An 8,937-nucleotide genomic window follows, 5' to 3' on the forward strand; every position below is an offset into this window, starting at 1 on the left:
GCCCCCTGCCCCCCCCCCCCTGTCCCCCCCCCCCCCGTGGCTGGCACTGTTCCGTCCCAGGTGGAGCCCGGCTCATCCAAACCCTCACCCGCTGAGGGCGTTCCCCGGGGGGCTGCTGTGAAGGGTGCACACGTGGGTGCTCACCGTGGCTGAACCCGGATTTCCTTGCCGTGGGAGAAGGGCCGGGGGAGCGGCTGCGGGTGTGGGGGTGTGGCGGGTGTGGGGCAAGAGTGCGCTTTGTGTTTTCGAGCTCCCCAAGTCCTTGGGGGAGTCGCTCAGTCAGTCAGCACCCCTCCAGCAGCCTGTGAGTGGCCCTGCCTCACGCCGGCCACGCTGGTCGCCGGCCACTGCTGTCACTGTGGTCTGCACTCGCACCCCCGTGGCTGTCGTAGCGTTTCTCACGCTCGGCCGCCGTCTGTGCAGCCTCTTAGGTGACAAGTCTTTTTGTGTCATTGCCCATTTTCTAGCAGGATTGCTTGTGTTTTGTTTCTTTTACTATCAGGTTCCAAGGGCTCTTTATACTGCGAGTCCTTTGTCAGATGGTGCGTGCGAGCGTTTTCGCCCGGCGTGTGGCTCGGCTTCTTCGCCTCTTGACACGTCTTTAGGCGAGAAAAGCTTGCATTTCGCTGAGACGGTTTGTCAGTTTTCCCCGTGGTGGGTCGTGCGCTTGGTGTCGAGCCGAGAACTGTTCTCCTAGCCCGGCCCCGAGGAGTCGCTTCTGTGTTTCGTCCGAAAAGTTGTATAGGTTTGTGTTTCACGTTGGAGTCCGCCATCCCTTCTGAGTCAACTTTCTGCATGAGGTGTGACCCTGAGGTTCTTNTGGAAGCCTCCGGGCCCCCTCGGGTGATTTCTCCGCCTACATCACGCCAAGACGTCCGTAGCTGCGCCAGGCCCCGGGTCCCCCGAGGTAAACCGTGTGTAGCCCGTCCGTGCCTCANGGGCCCCGGCCTCCGCCTCCCTGTTAGGGCAAAACCCTCCTGAGGGCACTGCCCGCTGCCTGGAGGACTAGTGGCTTTCGGGCCTTAGGTGAGGTCCAGGGCTGCCCCCTCCATCCTCCAGGGTGGCTCTTTGCCCTGAGGGACTCACCCCTGCAGGGGCCCGGGCTCTCACTTGCACTCCCAGCTCTGCCTCCTCGGGCGGGCAGGTCCCCGCCTCGTTGCCTGAGGTAGAATGTGCAGCACGTGCCCTATATTTTCCCCGTGTTTTGCTTGTTTGGTGAGACGGTAAATCTGTTTTCTGTTACCTCCCCCCCCCCCCCCCCCCCGNTAGTCGGGCAGGAGCCCATCTTCCATTTGCGCTGCATTTTGTACCCGTAACAATGATGCTATTCACACGAAGCCGGGTGTGTAGCCAGGAGAGTGGCTTGTGAGCACGAGATCTGGGCCCCATGATTTTAATCGGAAGGGAAAGCATCAAACAGGCTGAAAAGCAGCACCAGCTGCCAAATATGCTTTTTACCTGGAGGAGGAGCAGACCCGGGGAAGGGACGGGATTCAAGGGTTTTCAAAAAGCAACAGAGAAGCAGAAACGTGTCCGTGTCCAGGTGGGGTGGGACACGTCCCACATGGCTTCTGTGTCACATTGTCACTGTGATGGGTCGTCCAGGCCCCTCCCTTGTTGCGTGGCCCTCTGCCTTCTGCCTCCCTGCACGACACCGTCCTAACCGGGAGTGGGGTTGGAGACCCGGCCAGGCTCACGCCACGGCCTCACCACGGTCAGGCCGCCTCCCTGGGACACCCCGCGCGAAACACACCCAGAAACCACAGGGCACTGTCAGCACATCTAGGTTTGTGCCCTGAAATGAAGATTGCTGAATTTTTGTGAATTCTGTGTTTTCATGGGCTAAACCTGAAAACATTTTCACCAAGTCTATCTTAATTTGGAATGTGAAATGTTTGGACAGTAATGACATTTGACTGGTTCAAGTTCACTTTTCAACTTTTAGTGAGAAAGAAGTTTGCCAAGCAATTTAAGTGTTCAAAACAAGATGTAAGCGCTGGTCTTACAGAGCACTTTTAAGGACTTTGGGAACATTCATTGTTTGCATGCAAATAAAGCTACTAATTATGAGACTTCTTTCCTATTCACTGAAGTAGGTCCCGCAGGACTTCAACTTGAAAATATACTATTAGCAATTAGTGCCTGTAACTACAAATACTTGAGAGGAATAAAGAATTTTTTAAAAAGTATGCCCCCAACCCAAAATTTTCACTAATTTAGACTCCACTTTAATCTAGATAATAATTGCACACAGCACATGCACTCGACTACAGTTTTCAAAGTGTTTTTCAACTGTGCTGTTCCTCATTTCACCCTCAAAGCCATCCTGTGAGGAAGACAAGGAAAATCAAGTCCCCACCTATAGATGCGGCTACTGAGGCTGGGGGAGCGTCTCAGAGGTGACTCGTAGGGTCGCAGGGCTTTCTCACTGTGCTCATGCTGACAAGAGAGAACCTGATGTTCNTCCACCCACCCACCCACCCAGCCATCCATTTATCCATTTATCCACCCATTCACCCATCCATCCATTTTTCTATCCATTTATCCATCTGTCTATCCAGCCATCCAGCCATTTATATATCTACTCACCCATCCATCCATCCACCCACCCGTCCCTCCATCCGTCCATTCCCACTGAGTTGACATGTTTTGCATGTTCCCTTACATGTCACCACACAGCTGGTGGTGGGAGTCCATCACTGTACAGCATGTGTGACCGCCCAGCAAGGGTCACTGGCCCCCAGTGTCGGGCAGGCAGGGCCGATGTGATTAATGCAGGCTCTGACGAAGGCCGTCTGTGCCCTGCGACAGCACTGACCGTCTGGTGTGAGAGCTGAGCGGGGGAGGGGGAGGGGCCCAGGACAGCCTGCGGTGACGGGTCTGGGTTTGGCCGTCTCAGAAAGCCTGCCTCCCTTTGCCAGTCCCCGGAGGCTGCCCACAGCCCTAGCCACAGGGGCCCCTAGGGTTTGCTCTGCACCCTCCACGCCTCACCCCCTCAGGTCTGCTGGGAGTCGGGCCCCTGCTGCGGCCCGTCCGGTGGCTCCTAGGTGTACATTTCCTTGGGTCTGTTGGCTGTAGTTTCCGGGCAGATACGAATCCCAGCTGAGGGCAGCCGGTCCTGCAGATCTGGCTCTTTCTGCCCTTTGCATCCGCTCATCAGGGGCCCTTGGCCGGGCCGCCTTCCCACCCCGGATGCTGGTGATGGGTGGCCTGCCGGTCCCCTTGGCCTGGATCCCTAACTGCTCCTGGAGCGAGCCGCCCTTCCTGGGGCTTCCATGAAGCCGGGGCCCTCGGGAGACGGGCGGCCTTCTGGTCAACTCCTCACACTGCCCACGGGGTCACGGGCTCCAGGCCGAGGGGCTGCACAGGAAGGGGGCCTGAGAAGGAGCTGAGTAGATAGACGACAGCCCGGGTTTGTAGCCTGAGTTACGAGCTGGGGCCCTTTACCTTCTGAGTTCTCTGTGCTTCCGCATTGGTCACTCACAAACCCAGAAGCTGTGGCTGGGCCCCACACCTGACGCATGCAGGCTGGGTGTGCTCCAGCCGCACCCTGGAGTGGGGGTGACCCTTCTGCGGTCGTGCGCGGTCTTCTGAGTAGAGACTTGGGGGGCCTTCCTTACACCTTGCCACCTGGCCCCTGCCCTGGTCACTTCGCCACCTCCAGCACCCCGAGGCCTGCGACACCCCAAGACAGATCGGCCCCAAGCTGGTCATCTCCCGGGGCCGGGCTCAGGGTGAGGCGGAGGGGTGCCTGGTGGCCCCGGCCCCTGACCCCCCCCGNGGCTCTCTTCCTCCTCGGGGAGCCGGTGGGAGCCCAGCCAGCCTGAGCCGGGGTCGACCACCTACCCTCCCCTGCTTAGGGAGGGGGCAGGGCTCTTGGGCCGGGGGTTCCTGATGAAGGCTCGGGAGAAGTGGTAGTGTGGGGGGGCCCTGCACCTTGGCTCCTCTGCCTCTGAGGTCAGGGCCCCCTGTCCCCCGCGGTCTCTCCTGTGAAGGGGGGTGGGGGGACGGGCACTCTGCAAGTTGCCCTCTGACATCGAGCAGGCGGTTCTAACCCTTCTGACTTAAGGCCGGCAGCCTCCCCCCGTTCTGCTCACCTCCCTGTGGCTCCCGGAGGGGTGGCCTGGCTCTGCTTCTCCCCAGTGCTCCCAGCGAAGGAGTTGGACCGGCTGACCGCACGTGGGGGGCCCCCAGGGCACGGCTGCGCCGAGACAACAGCCCGTTCTGGTGTCCCTGCTCACACTTAGGTCGAGTCCCTGCTGGGGTCTGAGTGCAGGGTGAGGGCCGGGGTGGGGAGGTATCATTATAAAAGCAAAGGTGCATCGGCCCCTGCCCTGGAGAGCGCCCCGAGTGTCCCCCTGCCCTGGAGAGCGCCCCGAGTGTCCCCCTGCCCTGGAGAGAGCCCCGAGTGTCCCTCTGCCTTAGAAAACACCTCAAGAAGTGGGGGAGTGTGCCGACAGGAGAGCGGCCCAGGACACGCTCCTGCTCACAGATGGGCGGCCAGTGTGGAACAAGTGCCCGAGTGTGGGGAGTGGCCGGCGGCAAGTCAGGGACAGATGACCCCGGACGCGTCCGTCCCCTCAGTTGGCCAGCCTGTGAAGCACGTGTTAGAACTGCGAGTGTGAAGCAGTGTGGTTCTTACGGTCGTGACCACCCAGCCTCCTTATTTCTCGTGCTTCAGAGCCACAGCTTTACCTTTGCCAGCTCGACGCCCCCCGGGCTCGGCCAGCCTCAGGGCTGTGTGGCGGGCCCTGCCCCTAAGTGAGTGTCCCTCACGGGACGGTTTGGTGGAGAGGTGCTGTTTCCCCAGTCATCCAGAGTCCCCCTTTCCCCCTGTGCCGTAGAATCGCTTTCCTGGCAGAAGAGCTCACCGTTTCAGGGCCGCGTGGCGCCCACAGAGGTGTCCATTGATTACCGGTGCGCAGCGCGCCAGCCAGAGCTCTGTGCCAGGGCGCACCTGGGGCCGGGGGGACAAAAGCCAGATCTACCTGAAGCCACTGGTGGAGAAGGAGGAGTCTGGGGTCAGGGTGCTCTGGGCCAGGTGGTGGGAGCTGGCTGTGAGGACAGACCCCGACCCCGCAGAGTCCTGGGCCTGGGGGCTGGATAAAAACACGTCCACAGAGAGCGCTTGGCTGCCGCCGTGGCCAGGTGTTGAGAGGACGGTGACGTCCTCGCTGGGACGCCCTTCAGCAGCGTGTCCCAACTAGACCATCAGTGTGCGCTTTGTTCGCGAAATAAGGGTGTGTTGTTTCCCATCTTTTGTCTCGGTGGGTGAGCGGTGTTTTCTCAGCTCTGGAGCTGCGGTCTGCGGAGCCAGTCTGCCACGGAGCGCCGGGGCGGAGACGGGGCCCGCGTGGTCAGCCTCCCCAGGCCGCAGCTCAGGTTAGCTTCAAGTGTAAGTGCGGAAAATCGAAGTCCTAGGACCTGACTGTTGGGACTGTGACCGCTTTAACACAAGCCCCCGGGAGTCCTCGCGAAGTGCGGTGATTGCAGACTTAAGAGTTGAAAGAAGGCAGGCTCTCCCTCCCTCACGCTCTCGGGCTCCCCTTGACCTTATCATGAGCCGCATTCAGATGGCGCGCGGGGAAGCAGCCCTGGGCAGGTCGGGGCACACCCCCCGCCGCACCTGCCCAGGTCCTCAGGGTCGCTCTCGGGGACAAACGTCCACCTGCTTGGCTGCAAGCTGGGGAGAGAAGGCCCAGGAAGGGTAGTGATGTCTGGGGTCACGTGGCCGAGGCAGGAGGCTTCCGTGGCAGAGCGGGCTCCCTGGCTGTCCGCCCGGCGTGGCCGCGGCTCCGCCCCGGGGGCATTTGTGACGAGCCCTGGTGACCCCTTCTCCCCACGCTTGCCACCAGGGTGTGCCGGCCGGTTGCACATTGTTTTCTCACTTACTGTCCTTCCCTCAGGAGCGCAGGGCCGGGAGCCTCGTCAGCGGTGCTCAGCCAGCACGCGCCGCGGGACCCGGCGGACGGGTCTGTGTGGCCCCGGGGAGGCCCGGCGTCGGGCGGCAACCCCCCAGGCAGCCCCGCCTGGGAGCCAGCCTTTGGTTTTGGCACAAACGCCGCAGNACGACCCCTGGTGACCCCTTCTCCCCACGCTTGCCACCAGGGTGTGCCGGCCGGTTGCACATTGTTTTCTCACTTACTGTACTTCCCTCAGGAGCGCAGGGCCAGGAGCCTCGTCAGCGGTGCTCAGCCAGCACGCGCCGCGGGACCCGGCGGACGGGTCTGTGTGGCCCCGGGGAGGCCCGGCGTCGGGCGGCAACCCCCCAGGCAGCCCCGCCTGGGAGCCAGCCTTTGGTTTTGGCACAAACGCCGCAGACGGACCCGTGCGCACACCACCGAAACGCCTGCGCCGCCTCCTCCACGCCTGTGAAAGGAGGGCTGCTCGCTCGCTCCCTCCCAGCCATCCGCTCCGTCCCTCAGCGTCTGCTCAGGCCTCTCCCCTCTGGCCTGTCTCCTCAGGGTCGGGCCCTCAGCGCTGCCCCCTCGGGCCCCTGCTCCGGTCGAGGGCCACCCTCAGCTGCCGCAGGGAGAGGTGGAGGAGGTTGGAGTGTCACCCGTCCTGTGCTCAGGGCCATTCCGATGGCCCACGGAACCCAAGGCCAAAGGAAAGCTGCGGGGGAGGAATCGGCCAGGGTCACTGCTGGCTGTGCTCCCTCTGGGCTTGAGAGAGAGAGAGACGAAGGCCGACCCACCCGAGAGCTACGGCCCGGCCCCCGCCGTGCCTGCGGCAGGAAGGCCGCCCTGTTGAAGGGTGTGATTCCGTGGGCAGCAGCCGCCACCGACCACGCCCGGCCGTGGGGCCCGGTGCGGAGCAGCCGACACGGGGACCCTGGGTGCCGTCGCGGCCTCAGGGCAGCGGCACCCCAACTGTGGAGCCAGCTGGAGCGTCCCCAGAAGCGTGCGTGGCGCCCGGCCAGCCCCGGCGGCCAGCTGCAGTTTCATTTAGCAAGTGGAACAGTCTGGGCTCCTGCGGGAAGATGGCTGTGCTCCAGCCTCGGAGGGGTCTCGGGCCTCTGGCTGCTTCTGTCCCGACTTCCCTCGTTGTGAGCACGAGCAGGTCAACTCAGAACTAAAACCAATTAAACCAACTGAAGAAACAATTACTCTGAGGAGTGCACGGACTCCCGGCATCTACGGGGAATTTTCCGGGCCGCACGCTTGCTCCTGGGGAGGAGCAGGGGCCTCTCAGCCTTCCTCGGGGCAGCTGGATCCCGGGGAGCTCTCTGCTCTGACGGCAGCGCCCACGCAGCCTTACAAGCGGTGGCGGTTTTGCCGTGCTCGGCGGTGGGGGCGGCAGACCTGGGTCAGGAGTAGCCCCCGGGCGGGCTGCTCCCCGGTCCTGGTGCGGTCCACACGGGCTGGCGTGGCTGGGGGCCCGCTCGGAGCCCAGTGGCCCCAGGCAGTGATTCTGCTCGGTACCTTGGGCGAGAGAGGACTCCCAAATGCCCTCCAAAGTGTCGCCCTGGGAGTGTGCGTATGCCGTCTCCCAGGTACCGGAACGGGGCCCTGTCGGCCCATGAGGGTGACCGCTCGGCCGCCGGCAGGTTCCAGCAGCCCAGCCCCCGCACGGCTCCGGGCCTCAGACACAGGCGGGGAACGACCGGCAGGCGCCACCCCTCCGTCAGGGGGCACGCGCCCAGCAGAAGGGGAAGGCTGAACACACAATAAGACGGTTCAAACCGCCCGGTCAGGACCAGAAGCCTGAGCTGACGGACCTCGTCGGAGGGCGGAGGGGAGGAAGGCGTCTCCACCGAGGGCAACGTGGGGCTGAAAGGCACCAGGATGTGGGCCGCCAGCACACCTGCTGTGTGTGGGGGAGACTGGGGGAGGGGGAGACTGGGGAGGAGGGCCCCCCACGCAGGCCCCGGGGGTCTTGGCGACGAGAAACAAGTCGGGGCATCTTAATGAGGGCTCGGTGTGCCCGGGACCCGGGCGCAGACTCCTCACGGCGCGGCTGACGCCCACACAGGGAGGCCGCGCGGGCGCAGGATGGAACGTGGCGCTCACGGGTGCCTGTGGGTGCGGCCACCTCGTCCCCTGCCCCCGTGTGCTCTGGCCTCGGCGCCGAGTAACCGGGTGCCGGTGCCCTCCGTGACCCTGGGGTCCTCCCTCCACCCTGGGGGCCCGGCAGGCTCTCCCCACCTTCCGCCGCGCGTCCCGTGCCCAGCGCCCGCCTGAACTGGGCGGAGGGCGCCGCTGGGTTTCTCCTCGTTCTTCTGCTCCGCCTGCCGCGTGTCACTTAAAAGTCTTGACTCCTCCGGGCACCTCTTGCTGGGACCTGCCCGGGAAACTTGGGCAGGTCAGTTCCAATGAGCAGGGTTGCAATCCCCGTGGGCTCCCGTCCCCGCCTACACCCAGGTGCCCGGCCGGGCTGTGAAGGGCAGTAGGGGAAAGATGGCAAGAAGGAGGGGGGTTTGCTGGAGGCCGTGTGAGTGTCCCGGGGCCGGCGCGTCCGTCCCCCCCGGGCGGCGGCGGCGGCCGGTGTGCATCATGCCCTGCTCCCGAGGCCAGCCGTGGGGGTGAGGCTGCTGCTCCGCAGCTGCGGCGGGGAGTCTGGTCCAGGCCTCGCCCCCACGCCCAGGGCCTGAGCTCTCTGGGGCGCCCCCCTCTCCGTGCCGTCACACGGCGACCTCCCTGTGTGTCTGTCTGCAAGTTGCCCCTTTCCACCGAGGACACCACTCATCCTGGGTGGGCCCGACCCTGGCCTTGTACCTGAGCGTGTCTGCAACAGCCCCGTCTCCAAACGAGGGTCCATTCGGGGATCCCGGGGTGCGACTCTGGCACGTGCATAGTTGGGGGGATGCAGCTGGGGTCCTCAGGGCTCCGAGGTCGGCCTGCTAGGCTCGCTCCCCAGGCTGACGGCCAGCCGGACAAGCGCAGGCTCCTGGCGGCCCTCCCTGGCAGGGGTGGACCTTCGTGGCGGGGATCTGTC

This window comes from Crocuta crocuta, unplaced genomic scaffold, assembly GCF_008692635.1.
Source record: "Crocuta crocuta isolate KB4526 unplaced genomic scaffold, BGI_CrCroc_1.0 scaffold101, whole genome shotgun sequence".
NCBI lineage: Eukaryota > Metazoa > Chordata > Mammalia > Carnivora > Hyaenidae > Crocuta > Crocuta crocuta.